Source organism: Tursiops truncatus, chromosome 7 (genome assembly GCF_011762595.2).
Source record: "Tursiops truncatus isolate mTurTru1 chromosome 7, mTurTru1.mat.Y, whole genome shotgun sequence".
Classification (NCBI taxonomy): Eukaryota; Metazoa; Chordata; class Mammalia; order Artiodactyla; family Delphinidae; genus Tursiops; species Tursiops truncatus.
The window spans coordinates 82544619-82560918 of NC_047040.1; the positions used below are offsets into that span (position 1 = coordinate 82544619).

The 16300-nt window shown below is 35.8% G+C and overlaps 1 long non-coding RNA gene across 1 annotated transcript in view; it reads left to right on the forward strand.

Moving 5' to 3' along the window:
* LOC141279095 (uncharacterized) overlaps positions 1–16300 on the forward strand; it is a 185539-nt gene that overhangs the window by 87528 nt on the left and 81711 nt on the right. The window lies entirely within an intron of this gene.

A 16300-nucleotide genomic window follows, 5' to 3' on the forward strand; every position in this document is an offset into this window, starting at 1 on the left:
GGGTTGTTTGTATTTTTGGTATTGAGCTGCATGAGCTGTTTGTATAGTTTATAGATTAATCCTTTGTCAGTTGCTTCATGTGCAAATATTTTCTCCCATTCTAAGAGTTGTCTTTTCATTTTGTTTATGGTTTCCTTTGCTGTGCAAAAGCTTTTAAGTTTAACTAGGTCCCATTTGTTAATTTTTGTTTTTATTTTCATTACTCTAAGAGGTGGGTCAGAAAAGATCCAGCTGCGATTTATGTCAAAGTGTGTTCTGCCTATGTTTTCCTCTAAGAGTTTTATAGTATCTGGCCTTACATTCAAGAGACCTGGACCACTTCTGCTGTGCTGCCCCAGTAAGTGCTAGTAATGGCTGCTCCTACTCTGCTCAGGTGCTGTTCCAGGTCTGAACCACCTTTGTCCTCACAGCTGAGCTCTCCCCTCAGCTGTGGCAGCCCTTATTCTAGTGTGGAGCTGCATCATGAAACAAGTGGGGCCAGAGCAGGCCCTCAGCTCAGGCTGGGATGCATACTGGAGTAGTTGTGGGATATAGGCCAGCATCCTGTGCGGTTTCAATTCTCCCACTCTGCCCTGTTTTGGGAGTAAGCAAGCATGTGTGTGTTCCTCATAAGCAGAGTCCAGGCTTCCCACAGAACCTCGTGTTAGTTCCACTGGCCCTACAACCTGACAGTGGTCTAGGACCCCAGGGCTGGGTTGCCCAATATACGGCTTGAACGGCTCACTCCCCAGGGAGGATCTCCACCCATGTAATCCCCCTCCTCTTCTGAGTCCCTTCCCAGGGCCACAGGTCCTAATCTGATTGCTTCTCTTTCCTTCCTACCCAATTCTGTATGGATCTCTTTTAGCCTTGGTTGTATAGAAGTCTTTCTGCTAATCTCCAGTTAGTCAGTGAGAATTGTTCTACATGTAGATGTATTTTTGATGTGTTCATGGGGGAAGTGAGTTCTGCGTCCTCCTATTCCACCATCTTGATCTCCTCCTCCCAAGCATGGTCTTTTTTGAGAGAAGTTTGACTGTCTATGAAAACATATGTGTGTAGTCAGCAGTTCTAATAGGTTGCTAACCTATAGGAAATTCATATTCATGCAAAAATATGCACATAAAAGGATGATAATTGAAGCACTGTTTATAAGCCCACCAAATGGAAAGTCCATAAGTTTCTATCAGTAGGGTAATACTTAAATGGATAGTGATTTATGTATATTGTAAAATGTTATTCAGTCATTAAAAAGAATGAGCTATGTCTTCATGAACTGATCTGAAAAAATACCAATTATATATTGTTAAATGAAAGTGGTAAGATGCAGAGCAGCCCATATAATATGGTTTCCTTTATGTTAAGAAGCATACATTTGCATATGTGTCCATACATTAGGGAAATGACTTGAAAAAAAGATGTTAAATGAGGTATTTAAACTGTTAAAATTGATTGCCTCTGGGAAGGAGAGTGAGATAGGAAGGAGGGTATGTATAGGGCGGAGAAATAAAATGAGACTTGGATTTCTTACTCTTTACGTTTTTGATTTGTTTGAAATTTCCACAAATGAGAATGTGTTACTCCGGTAATTGTTAAAAATAGAAAAAGTTAGTCAAAATCTTCAGTTCTCTCCACTGTATTTCCATTTCTGTCTATGGCTTTTTAAACACCACGGCCTACCCCATACTTCCAAAACCAGGAGCATAAAAACTACCCTCTGTCTCAACTGCTCTTGCCTACCAGGATCCATCTTGGGTTTTTCATCCTCAATTTCAGACATTTTGGTTTCGGCTCTCTGTGAAGACTCCTCCTCCTGGAATTTGGGACTCAGTTTCTGTCTCAGTCTTAGGGTTTTTGCTGAGAGAGAACAGTTTTTCACTGAAGTGCCTGTGCTTATATTTTCTATACAACATAATAGAACAGTGATCTTTTAAAATTGACCCATCACTTTCATAGAATCTTTTTATATAGAGAGAAACCAAGTCTGAGAGAGCTTGACAGGCAAATTCATATAGCCTTATATGACCTGTGTGATCTTGGAGCCTGTTTTCTTGTCTGTGAAATGAATAATTTGTAATTTATGATGCACATGATCTTTTTCAACTTTACCATGGTACTTAAGTGAATATAAAATCTGCTTTAAATGACAGATATATCCTGGATATATGTAGGTATGTTTTGCTGTTTAATTTGTGCCATATGTTATTAATCACATACGAGTCGTAGTCACAGTTTGTGATGGATTATGGCAAAGCAGAGTCTCAGCTAAGCCAGCCTCTGAGGTCTTGAGATAGAATTTAGTATTTTTCTAGACAAAGCATGAAAACACACACACAAAGTGGTTTAAGAGACCAAACCAAAGTGTTTTGTATTTGATTGTATCTTAAAATACTTTCATATTAACATTTCATGATTCTTTAATATGTAATCATGAAGACACATTTGTACATAAAAGACCAATAAAATTAGTAAAATCTGAATTATGTAGACTGAATATCACTTTTATCTTAGTTTAGACATTAGAATGTGTTTCTTAAGGTTTTTGGAGAGCAAAATCAATGATTATATTCTCAAATGACAAACTACACATTAGCTGAGTGAACATCTTAAATACGGAACATTGACAAGCAACATGTTTGAGAAAGAAGGAAGGGATATATACCAAGGAAAGATACAAGCTAGTTAGTGCAGCGAATACTATAGGCAATAGGCCTGTAAAGATGTATTTTTTTTCCATTGGCATTATTATAATTGCCCTTAAAATACTTAATTTATACTAGATCATGGGATTTTTTCAAGACAGAGACCTCAATTTATCGCGTTTAAACTCCCAGCTCCTACCATGGCACTTGACAATGACAATCCAATTTTGGTTGAACTGGAAGTCTTTTAATGGGTCATATCAAACTAAATATGCTGTGACTTCACCAGTTAGGGGAAGAAGCCATAAAATACAGTGTATTTTTATTTCTGTCAGATGTGTGTGTGTGTGTGTGTGTGTGTGTGTGTGTGTTGACAGGGGAGAATGGGACAATAATTCTCAAATTTATTTAGAAAAATAAGAACAAAATACCTAGAGATTTTTAAGAATAAGGAGGGAGTTCTTGTACTTTCAGAATTGAAAGCCAAGGAAGAGGCCTAATATATAATATGCATGCTGCGTCAAATTAGTGGCAGAAGATGAAATGGTTGGTGCTGAAATATTTAGTAATATGTTTTACAAGCTATACAAAACAAGCTCCAGAAGAATTAAATTGTTAAGTATAAAGCATTAATTTAAAGCAACTTTGTAAACACCTACATGATCCTGGACTATCAAAGGGCTTTTTAACATGACATCTAAAGGAGAAACCATAACTAAAAGAGAGAAAAATTTGACTCCTTAAAAGAATTCTCTTTAGCAGAAATAAACTTAAATATAGAAAAGGCAAGTAGCAAACTGGAAAATCTATTTATATCATAGGATAAATTATTATTCTTAATAAAATACGAGTTATTTTTCATCATTTAAAACAAAAAAAAAAACAAGCAAGCAAATAAACATATAACCACTCAGTAGATATCAGGCAAAGGAAATGAACAATAAAATCATAAATGAAGAAATAAAAGTGGCTAATAAATATTAAAAACTGTATCTTTTTACTGTTGACTGTTAAAGATGAAAGAAAACCACATATCAAATGCTTTATTTTCGTATTTATATTTTTTTATCATTTAGAAAGTATTAAGGTATTTACAGAAATGTTTCAATATAAAAGATAAAACATAAAAGCTGAAAAAATTTGACAGACGCATAAGTAATTCAGAAACAGCAACACAACAGACAGGAATATAAGACAAAGAGATAAGGTTACTATGCAATTATATAATTTCTAAGATATAAGTCATCAAAATGACTATGTATTTCAGTGTTCAGAGAAAAATTAAAAAATAGAGTAAGCTTACAAAAGTCATATTGCCCATAATTTAAAGTAGTAGACTGCTATTCTATTGCTGGGAATATGTATGGTAACATTGGTCCTTAAAAGTAAATTTGGTAAATAAAAAAGTAAATTCTAGAAACTCTGAGTTCATCTGTAATCTTCTCTATGAAAGGTATTCATAAACTAAGATATTAATTTCTTGGCTTTTTAAGATGAGGTGCATCTTCAGCTCATATGCCTGCATTTCTGAATGCAATACTGTGTGCACACTTGGTACTCAAAAACTATTTTTGATGGTGATTAGCTTAAGGCCCAAAATTTGTATTCTTCCACTTACAAACCTGAATTAGTTTCACGATGTTGATTGCACTAGTTGTGACACCATTTCTACTGTAGTAATGAAACTTTTAATTGATGTTTTAATATTTATTATATGATGTCTACATTTGGACAAATACCACAAGAAATTGCTTCTTAAAAAGAAGTACCAAAAAAAAGAAAGTACAGTAAAGTGTGTAGTTTTCATAACCGTGGAATGATGATTAATCTTCGCAATGTGGAATTCAGTTCCGCTGTTCCAATCATAGCTGGTGTTACTCCTCTTGTCTGTCTCCTCCTCATGATCCAGAGGTTTAGTGTCTTTAGTTGTATCTGAATCTTTCCATCACCCTCCTCCTCTTTAAAGAATGAATCAATTTTAAAGTATAGATCACAGAACAGAGGTCTGGCAGGGACTCTATGGTGAGTCATTCATTTAGGACGTCCCTTAATGACTATGTATTAGGAATGCTGGCAATTACTTGGTCCATGAAATCACAGGGATTTGTAGGCCCTGAATTACCAGGTTGACTATCTACATTTTTTTCACCTAGTACTATTTCTATCATTATGAGCCTCTATTACTTTATGTTAGTCTTTTTAGTCCAGGCAGCAGCTGTGGTGTACATAAGAACTCCCAGTTTGATTCAAAACTGGATGGGTTTCCAGAGCCATAAATAGAAGAGTCACCACTATAGGCAACATTCAAAATTATACTAATGTCTGAGCAATATACAGGGTCTAATTTCCCCAAACTTACCTTTAAAATATTTGCTTTTTTGATATCTAGCCATTTGCTCAAGTATATGGCCCCTCTTTTTTAAATGTTTTGCTCTATTGCTTTTCTATAGATGGCAGAAGCTGACTTCTGAACACTTCCTTTAATTCCATAAATGGCAGCACATGTGCCACCATGTGCTGGTAAACTGGCTATCTGACTGGAAAAAAAAAAAAACAAACCTGATTTGTAGTGTTTGCTGATTTCTGTGGTGTAAATATTTCCACCATGGCCAGTTTCAGCCACCAAAGGTTTATCAATCAGTTCACAAGTTCCTTAATATTTAATAATTGGCTTTCTATGAGCAAGAACTCACTGGCTCAAACACATCACTCTGTGTGTGTGTGTGTGTGTGTGTGCGCACGCATGTGTACGTATGTGTGTGTGTGTGTGTGTTTGTATGTGTGTGTGAAATGGCAGTCCTTTTGGAGAGAGTGTTGAATCTGCTTAATATTCTGTGAGCTAAAAAGAAAAGATAAAGGTAGATCAAAACCATCTAGGGATTTGCTGCAAATTTACTTGCAGACTGTTAAAATTCATTCCTACTAATCACCCACATCTTTTAAGAAAATTTTGAAAGCTTTCCCAAGAGTCCTTAGCTTTTAAAATGCCATTTGCATTCTTTTGGCCCCTGTTAATACCTATCCATTTAAAGGTTTCACAGGCCGCTCCTCCTCCCTGCATTGGCAGGCAGCTTGCTTCCTCTAAGAGCGTCTGTAGAGTGTATTGTATTGGTGCAGGATCAACTTGAATGGTGGGTGACTTCAGGTGAATATCTTTCATAGCTCCTACCGCAAATGAGCTGGGAGAAGAGGGGAATAGAACTTTTTTTTTTCCTTGCTGCTTGTGGGTTGTTCTGTGCCTGGATAATAGAGTTTAGTGTAATGGATAGGAAGCCAAGCCATCAACTATTATTAGACACCTATGAACTCAGAAATGCTGAGGGTAGGGTATATAAGGATGGGTACAAAAAGACATTTGTACCCAAGACATTTCTTGCACTCAAGAAAATTATAATAATATTATTGTAAGACAGATGCATGTATCTCTGGGTGTAACTGATGGTTGAGGTTTCCAGTGTTAGGACTTAATGTTTGGATTTGGTAGAAATAAGTTTAGAGCACATATTGACTGGTGTTTATTCTTAACTGCCATGGACCAAATAGAGGCATTTTAAATTTATATATCAGTGATAGGGACAGAGTAGACACTAGTAAACACTTTCATTTATTGACATCTGTCATTTTTCAATAACAGCCAATAATAGTGGCTAACAATGAGTAGTTACTATGTTAGGCATTCTGCTAAACACTCTATACTACTTTATATAATTCTCATAATCCAATGAAAGAAGTATATTAGTGCTGTTTTATACTTAGGAAAATTGGGGCTTAGAGAAGTTGAGGAATGGATTTAACTTCAAATTATTTTTATTTGTTTTCAAACCTATTTGTCAATTTATAAATGTATGTGTGATTAATTTACATATTATGGAAATAAAGTGAAAACTTAACAGTATTTAACAGATATGTGTACTAAGTTTGGAGTGGCATGGTTTAAACTGCCTGCCAGATTTTGGGTGTGTGAGGGGTTCTCCCACTGGCTGTGTAGTCTGAGGGCACTTCTTGGTGGCCAGGCCAGCAGCATGTGACATTACTGTCATTGTCCACAAAGTCCTTTCCAGTTGCTATGTGCACCCTTCAAATATTCTGGGATTATGTCTTATGGATTCCTGAGTTTCTATCTCAAGTGAAATCATGACTGAAAAATGCAGTGTGATCTAGGAGGCCCAAGAGAAAGAAAAAAAAAAAGCTCACACCAATGGAGTAAAAAATCTAATCTCAGATGCATTAAAAAATGTAAATTAATAAGCATTATTAGCTTCATGCTTCACCTTGGTGTGCAGCACTTTGTACGTAAGAATTCCTAATGGTTTCATGCCTTTATGTCTACTACACATATATTGGACATTTTTAGAGACTTTGTTTTTGTTCATGAATAAACACTTTTAATGTTCAGATATTTACATAAACTGTTTTTTTTTTACAGTTAATATTGATGTGATATGGAAAAAAATGGGGCATAACTGGCTTTTTTAAAACCTACCAGACTATATCTCCTTTTTTTTCTTATGCAAAATTTCAGTTTGAGTTAAGTGTTTTTGAATTACTTGCCACTTTCCAGGAACCTAACCAACATGTAAGTTAAGAGATGTTAATATATATGTCAATGAGTTGTTTTTTAAAAATCGTAGCCCTGAATAAAAGAGAAAGCAGACACTAACTAGGGATTACTGCTCAGAATCTGGAGAACCCAGGACAAAAAGTAAAATATAATTAGATAATTTTATTATCCTTTAGAAGCAAGTGTGCTAATTTTTTTTTAAGTTTTTCTACATTTTCTCAGATAGCACGTTCTCATAAGAATTTATCACAACTGACCTTATCAAAAGAATATTGAACAACATAATATTTTCATCTACAGCTTTATAACAAATATATAGGTAGTCTTCATATGACTTTTATTTTTTTATGTCCACCCTCAGTAACAATCGAGGACATAAATAAATTAAGGTAATTCTGTTGGAATTAGGTTGAGCTAATGAGGCTCAGAGATATAGGAAATAATGTATGAAATTAGCAAACGATACAAGGAAGCATGGGAAGCATGTAATCACACATTTTCCTAAAAGGTATAGACTCTAGACTGGTCAGAGAAAGAATATAGTAGGTGTTGGTGTAGTGAATAAGTCTTAGGGTAAAAATAAGGCTGAGGGGCTTCCCTGGTGGCGCAGTGGTTGAGAGTCCACCTGCTGATGCAGGGGACACAGGTTCGTGCCCCGGTCTGGGAAGATCCCACATACTGCGGAGTGGCTGGGCCCGTGAGCCATGGCCGCTGAGCCTGCGCGTCTGGAGCCTGTGCTCCGCAATGGGAGAGGCCACAACAGTGAGAGGCCCACATACCGCAAAAAAAATAATAATAATAAGGCTGATACTCAACCTAGACTTTGAAGACAAAGAATCAATGAGTGGATATTGGTAGATAGAAAACCAAGAATATATAAGCTGAGAGAGAGTTAAGAGTGTCATGCTATCAGGATGAAGGGTAAAGAATGATGAACTTTATCTGATTGGAACATACCATTTGTATTGAAAAATACTGGAAGACACAGTTTCTAGACCGTAAGGTCCATTAAGGCACAGTTTGTGTCTGGCCTGTTTCCCGATACTAGGACGGTGCCTGTGCCTGACATATAGCAGGAGTTTTACATGTATTTTTGCCTGATTTTTGATACCTGAGATAAGGTTCTACATGTAAAGTGGGTCCACATAAGTAGTTTTAGCACCAGTGCAGTAAAAACTTTATTACAGCAAGAATCAAATGTCTTGAGTTCAAATTTTGACTCTGCTGTATACTTGCCAGTTGTATAACCTTGCCTAATTTATTAACACTCTGAACTTTACTTCTTAATCTGTAAAATGTGGATAACAATGTTAGTATGTCAGACCCATTGTGAAGATGAGAAAAGGTAGTATGTATGAGGAGGAAGTTTGTAAGCTGTTTTGTGTTCTCTCATTTACGATGCTATTAATTAAAAAGGAGAATCCTTCATCTCTAGTTATACTGCGTGTGCTTCATGTGTATGGCTGAGACTGTTATGTGTTGATTCTTAGTCTCTTCCTTCTAGGCACACAGCTACATGTCCCAGTCTCCTTTTAGTTATATGGGGCCAATATAACTTGAATTTCAGCCAATAGAATGTGGTCGAAGTTAATGTATACTCAGGAGATGCTCTGAGATAAAGACTGAGCTCTGCTTTAGCCTGACTAGGCAGGTGCCTAGGAGAATTAGCAATAGAAGCTACAATTAGGGAAATAAAACAACTTGGTCATATAAGGGTGGTCCTTTATGTCCAACTACAGGGGCTGGATTGGGCTAAAAGCTCAGAAATTGTGCCTCCAGGAGAGACAAATAGCCCTTTCTCACATTTTTAATATTTTAATCTGATATCTATCCATCATCACAAGGAATCAATAAAAACATAGACCTCTCCTCATCTCAGGCTTCCAGCATGTGAGGTGGGCACCAGCAATTTATTATAAATCCTCTCACATGTTCTGGGTATATTTCCACAGGACATATTTTTGTTTTTCTTTTCTTAATGTTGTAATTTATTTTGTTTTGATAGAACTTTAGGTAATTTCAAACTTAAATTCAAGCTTTGGCTAATAATAGGGAGAGAGTTCTAGACAAAATATTTATATATCAGCATAGGAAGATGCATTAAATTCATGCTTGTCTTCTTTATTCATGCTACTGTGCACTAGGTCTGAAGAACAAAGTTGAGAAGGTAAGCAGAGAGGAATTTTGTTGATCATTAGATAAGTATTCAATTAATATCTATTTGAAAGTTTTCATTAGGAGGACTTCAGGGAATCCTGATCTTGTAGGGGAAACAGACATGCAAACAATTTAAATGCAGCATAAAAAATGATAAAGTAAAGAATTTGAAAGTTCTGAGAAATGGTAAACAGTGAATTCTGGTTGGGGAGTTGAGGAAAACTTCATGGAGGAGAAGACATGAAAATACTGATAACGATGGTGGTGATGACGATGGTTACGCAGGTTTCCACATGTGAGCCAACAACACACCTATCAAATAGGTACTATTATTATCTGAAACTGATTCAGAGAAGAGAACGAGCTTAGCAATACTCATAAAGCTAAGAAAAACTGAAATTGCGGTTTACACTCACATGTATCTCTTTCCAAATGTTACAATCTAATTCTAAAAATAAGATAACATATTTGAAAATATGGGTAACAACACCAGACAGTACATAAGAGCAAATGAACCATGAGAAGAGAGAAGACTTAAAGGAAACAAACCTCCTATTGTGAAGGACAGGCCAGGCTTCCCAGAGGGGCAGCAAAGAACTGCACATACTGTTCTTTTATGCAGTCAGAATCCCATGTTGCGTGAGCTTTCCACAATTTGTATGGCCAATCTGAAGCTCTCAGTGAATGCTCTCACCCAGTTTACAAGGGGGAAGGAGGGTTTTATATATAAATACATTGTGTGCCACGTTTGGCCAAATATTTCCTCTGGCTTATGTGAAGACAAAATCCATCTCTATTAAGAACAAGTTATATCTGTGCTATGATTTCTGTCATCTTATTCCCTATTCACTAACACAAGCCTTTTCTCATGAAAGATCAGCTCATTATTAAATTGTTTCCAGTCCGAGGTGCTATATGTGCACACTCTCTGGAACGAATCAATTTATTTCAGGAGTGAGAATGTGGAAACCAAAGGTCACAGACACTTGGCTTCATTTATTTTCTGGACTGAAAATCTGTTAATTACCTATCCTATATTCAAGCAACTTCAGGGAAAAATGCTTTACACTTTTAGATTTTTAAAATGTGTTTTAGTAGATTATCTCAATTTCTGCTGAAGGAACAACATGCGTTTTGGAGTTGTAATTATGTATAATTTTGTCAGTTTCCATGTTTTATGCTGCATTGTGCCCTAAATATCTAATACAAGTGTAATATGAATGATTAATTAATGATCTTAAACTAGCACATCACCTGTCTCTTTGCAGTGACAGTAGATGGACATTTATTGGGGATTTTAACAGGGGTTGAAAGCTGTAGCTGGAGGGCCTAATCAGGCTTCACTGTCTGATTTTTATAAAGCTTCCAAAGTGTCATTGGCACATAGCCATGCTCATTCCATCACATATTTTCTATGGCCGCTTTGACACTATAATGGCAGATTTGTGTAGACCATATGGCCCACGAAGCTTAAAATATTTACTATCTGGTCCTCTATAACAAAAGTTTGCCGAGCCCTAGATTATAAATAACATCATGGTTCAGGAAATGTTACATTTTAATCTTTCTTTGCCTGTTCTCAAACCCAGGAAGGACTTGAAGCTTTCATAAGTAGAATTGATAAAACTCTGACACTTGGTGCTGGATAGTGAGAAGAGGACAGCCTCTGAAGACAAAAAGGCTTGGCTTGAGTCTTGATTTAGCCATTTTCTACCTGTGCTACCTTAGGCAAGTCATTCATCCTTGCTAAGCCTCAGTTTTCTTATTGGTGATACATATATAATCTCTATCTCATATGTGTGTATTGAAAATAACATAAAGTCAATGCACACTATTATGGTTACAACTATGAAAATAGCTTACTTTAGAGTCACCTGCATTCAGATTCATGATTTTCAGTCATGGTTTGTGACACCCTAAGAAATTTCAGTCATCTCAAGATTGGCTATGTAGTTTTCTCTGTTGAATAAGTATAATTCAATTTAATAGTATCCTATGTTATTATTGGAGGAATTAAAGGATGTATTTCCAATTCAAACTAATAACTCATTAAAAAAATTTATTGAAAAGAATTTAAATGTTTGGAAACCATTATGTTAGATCCTGGGCATATAAAGATAAGTAAGACCTTGATTTTTAGGAAGTTATAAACTGGGAGGCAGAACATAATTTCTAAGTTTGAACATAGACAAATGATTAAAATACAAGGAATTGCATTGTGTTACAAGAAAGGTTCTAACAAAATTCTTGGATTGGGATGAACTCAGAATATGAAACAAATCAGATATACTTTGGAGAATCAGAGAAAAATTTTATAGAAGTGGAGAAATTTGGGATGGGCCAAGAGGAGAAGAGAAGGCAGAACATTCCATGGAAAGGGGATACTAGGAACAAATACAGAGAAGTAAACAAGCACGGGGGTGTCCTGGTAATAGTGAGTACTGTTTTGACTGGGACATATGTATGTGAATAATAGTGAGAGAGAATGCTGGAAAAGAACACTGGGACCAATGTACTTGGGAGCCATAAGGCTAGAAAACATTGTGATTGTCCAGGTGAGTTATGTCCTCTACGTTGTGTGAAGACATTGTAAATGAAAAGAAGGAACCTTTTTAAGATTTAATACAGCTTTTTTTTTTTTTTTAGTATTTATAGGTATTCATACATTGTCTCATCTAGTGCTCACAACCTACCCATGGAAGGTATTATCTCCAATGAACAGATGTGGAAAGGGAGGCTTACAGAGGCTGAAGACAGGTAGTGAGGGGAAGCACAGGGGGATTTGGACTCTAAGTCCAGTGTTCCTGTATTACATTACATTTGCTGTTTGGATGAGGAAAGTGGAAAGAGGGAAAATTCAAAGGTAATTCTGTGGTTTCTGATCTGAGTGGGAGTTGAGTTGTAAAGAGGAACTGGCTTAGGAGGGGAAGAAGATAAGTTTGATATGGGTCCTGTGTCATATAAAGGGATGATGAGTGATCCAGTGCATGTGTTCAGAAGAGAGTTGAAAACATAGTTCGGGGGCTCAGATGACATATGCCAAAGGCTTTCTCCTGACCTACAAGTCTAGTAAGCTTCCTTTGTGTCCTCATGCCGCCCTTTCTTCTCCCATATCCTTCTGGGCTGTTTCAATTGTCTTGTTTCTCCTCTTACTGACTGGAAGGCCACAGAACTTTAGAAGGAAGGGAGAGAAATAGGAGGACAGAATGCCAATATGCACATTCTAGGCCCATGTGCTTCCATCTTCATCCACCCTTTGGATGGATTTGGGGGTGGATGTCTTGGATTTTATGCCAACCTGTCTGTACTTTTCTTGGGCAGCTTTGGACATGGGATTGATTGGTAGGAGCCAAGTCCCAAATCCTGCTTTCTTGATTCTACCTGAGGTCTGTTATCTTTTTGGTTTCAAGACATACCAGAAGGACCTGGGGGTGCCTGTGAGAATAACTGGGGAATTACAGTTTAATCAGTGATAATATATGGTATGTAAACATAGATAATTTTCCTTAAAAAATAAAAAAATTGACCACACAATAGAAAGCTTCCTGAGGTATTGTACAGCCTAAGGAGGGACAACTAATAGCCTGGGAGTCTGAATATTTCACTGATCAAATCTTCTTTGACGAAGTTCTTACTCCATTGAGTAGAACATGATCAGACTATCAATTGAGAGATCTAGGTTTTAGACATAGCTCTAAGGAAACTAGATGAGTGATTATTAATTAGTACATTAATTTGTAAAATAAGGATGATATATGGCCAAATTCCCTGAGTTGCTAAAAAAAAAGCAAATGTTATAATAAAGACTGAAATATACACTGAAGAATTTCTATGAAGAAGGAGCTCTTCCCTTTGTTTCTGCATTCTTCTACTATCCTAATCTCCTTTGTTTCTCTCTCCTTTTTCTGGTCTCTCATACCTATGCCAGTTCTTCTAATCATAAGCCAGGGGTGAACTTAGCAAAATGTATCCTTCCATCTTCCTGCATCTCAGTTGCCTGAAAGTGTCAGGAATGATATAACAACAATTTGCTTTTGAACCTGTGCATTTCTTTAAAAATAAGGCAAAATCCTAATATAATCCCACGGCATTGACATTGGAGAAAATTACTATAATTATGCAAATTAAAATAAGTCAACAAGTTTCAGAACACAATGCACGATAAGTAATGTTTTTAAAAATAACAGTCACTGAGCCTGGTCATTTGCACTTAATAATAGGCTCAGGAGGGAGCCTGGTGTCTGGGGAGAAACAGCTGTGGTAATAGATGTATTATGGCTTTGATAGGTTCTCTCTCGTAGTTTTATTTCTGTATTTGCTTTAGAGTATAGAATGCTCCTAGAGTGCCCTGCTATTGAAATTCCCATCATACCCAGGACTTTAATTAAGTGTGTGGATTTGACAGAACTTGAATTGAGGAGGCCCACCACTATGTTAGTTTATGCCAGGATGATATTATCAGGGCCCTGGCAAGTACATGCTTGGAACTTAATTTATGTCTTGAGCTGTCTCACTGTGCAGTATAAGGAACACATGCCTCCATGTGATTTTATTTTATTTTTTTTTTAATTTTAAGTTGAGGTGTAATAGACATATAATATCATATTAGTCTAAGGTGTGCAACATAATGAATTGATATTTGTATACATTGCAAAATGATCGCCACAATCAATCTAGTTACCATCCATCACCATAAGAAGTTAACATTCAGGATTATCACTCTTCTGGCAACTTTCAAGTATACTCTACAATATTAATAACTATAGTCACCATGCTGTATATTATACCCCATGACTTGTTTATTTTATAACTGGAAGTTTGTACCTCTTGACCCCCTTCACCTGTTTCACCCACTCGCCAACTCCTCTCATCTGTTCTCTGTATCTGTGATTTTGATTTTTTTGTTCATTTATTTTCTTTTTTAGATTCACATATGAGTGAAATCACGTGGTATTTGTCTTTCTGTCTGACTTATTTAGCTTAGGACCTCAAGGTCTGTCCATGTTGTTGCAAATGGCAAGATTTTTATGGCTGATTTGTATTCCTTTGTGTGTGTGTGTGTGTGTGTGTGTGTGTATAAAACACCATATCTTCTTTATCCATCCATCTATTGGTGGACAATTAGGTTGCTTCCATATCTTGGCTATTATAAGTAATGCTATAGTGAACAGGGGGGTACATATATCTTTTCAAATTAGTTTTTGTTTTCTTTGGATAAATACCCAGAAATAGAATTGCTGGATAGTATGGTAGTTCTATTCTTAATTTTTTGAGGAGTCTTCATGCTGTTTTCTATAGTGGTTGTGAAAATTTACATTCCCACCAACAGTGCATGAGGATCTTATTTTCTCCATATCCTCGCCAACACTTGTTGTTTCTAGTATTTTTGATAATAGCCATTTTAACAGGTGTGAAGTGATATCTCATTGTGATTTTGATTTGCATTTCCCTAATGATTATGAATTTGAACATCTTTTCATGTGCTTTTTGGCTGTCTGTAGGTCTTCTTTGGAAAAAAAATCTATTCATATCCTCTGCCCATTTTTTAAATGGGATTGTTTGGCTTTTTGCTGCTGAATTTTATGAGTTCTTCATATATTTTGGATATTAACCCCTTACTGGACATATGATTTGAAAATATTTTCTCCCATTCAGTATGTTATCTTCATTTTGTGGATGATTTCCTTTGCTGTGCAGAAGCTTTTTAGTTTGATGTAGTCCTACTTATTTATTTTTGGTTTTGTTGCCTTTGCTTTTAGAGTCAGATCCAAAAATTCATCAACACCAATGTCAGAGCTGATCACCTATGTTTTTTTCCAGTGGTTTTATGGATTTAGGTCTTACATTCAAGTCTGATGCATTTGAGTTAATTTTTCTATGTAGTCTTAATTTCATTATTTTGCATGTCAGTCTGCTTTTCCCAACGTCATTTATTGAAGAGACCATCCTTTCCCCATTATATATTCTTGCCTACTTTGTCATAAATTAATTTACCATATATGTGTGGGTTTATTTCTGGGTTCTATATTCTGTTTTTCTGCCAATACCATACTGTTTTTGTTACCATACCTTTGTAATATAGTTTGAAATCAGAGCGTGTAAAGCCTACAGATTTGTTCTTCTTTCTCAAGATTGCTTTGGCCACTTGGGGTCTTTTGTGGCTCCACACAAATTTTAGAATCATTCTATTTCTTTGATAAATTGGAATTTTGATAGCGATTGCATTGAATCTATATATTGCTTTGGATAATATAAACTTTTAACAATGTTAATTCTTCTAATCTATGAGCATGGAATATCTTTTCATTTCATTGTGTCTTCAGTTTCTTTCATCAATGACTTACAGTTTTCAGTGTACAGGTCTTTCACCTCCTTGATTAAACTTATTCCTAGGTATTCTTTTTGATGCAACTGTAAATGGGATTGTTTTCTTAATTCCTCTCTCTAATAGTTTGTTATCAGTTACAGAAACACATCCAATTTTTGTATATTGATTTTGTACCCTGCCACTTTACTGAATTTTTTTTCTAGTTCTAACAGTTTTGGTGGAGTCTTTAGGGTTTTCTATATATAATATGTCATCTGGATTTTTGTTTCTTTTGAGGTTTTTGAATGCTGATTCAATCTCCTTACTAGTAATCAGTCTATTTAGATTTTCTGTTTCTTCCTGATTCAGTCTTGGAAGATTATATGATTCTAAGAATTTATCATTTCTTCTAGGTTGTCCAACATGTTAGGGTATAATTGTTCATAGTAATCTCTTATGATCATTTGTATTTCTGTGGTATCAGCTGTAAATAACTTCTTTTTCATTTCTGATTTTATTTGAGTCCTCTTGCTTTTTTTCTTGGTTAATCTAGCTAAGATTTTGTCAGTTTTATTATTTCAAAGAACCAGCTTCTAGTTTCTTTAATCTTTCTATTGTCTTTTTAGTCTCTATTTCATTTATTTCTGCTCTGAT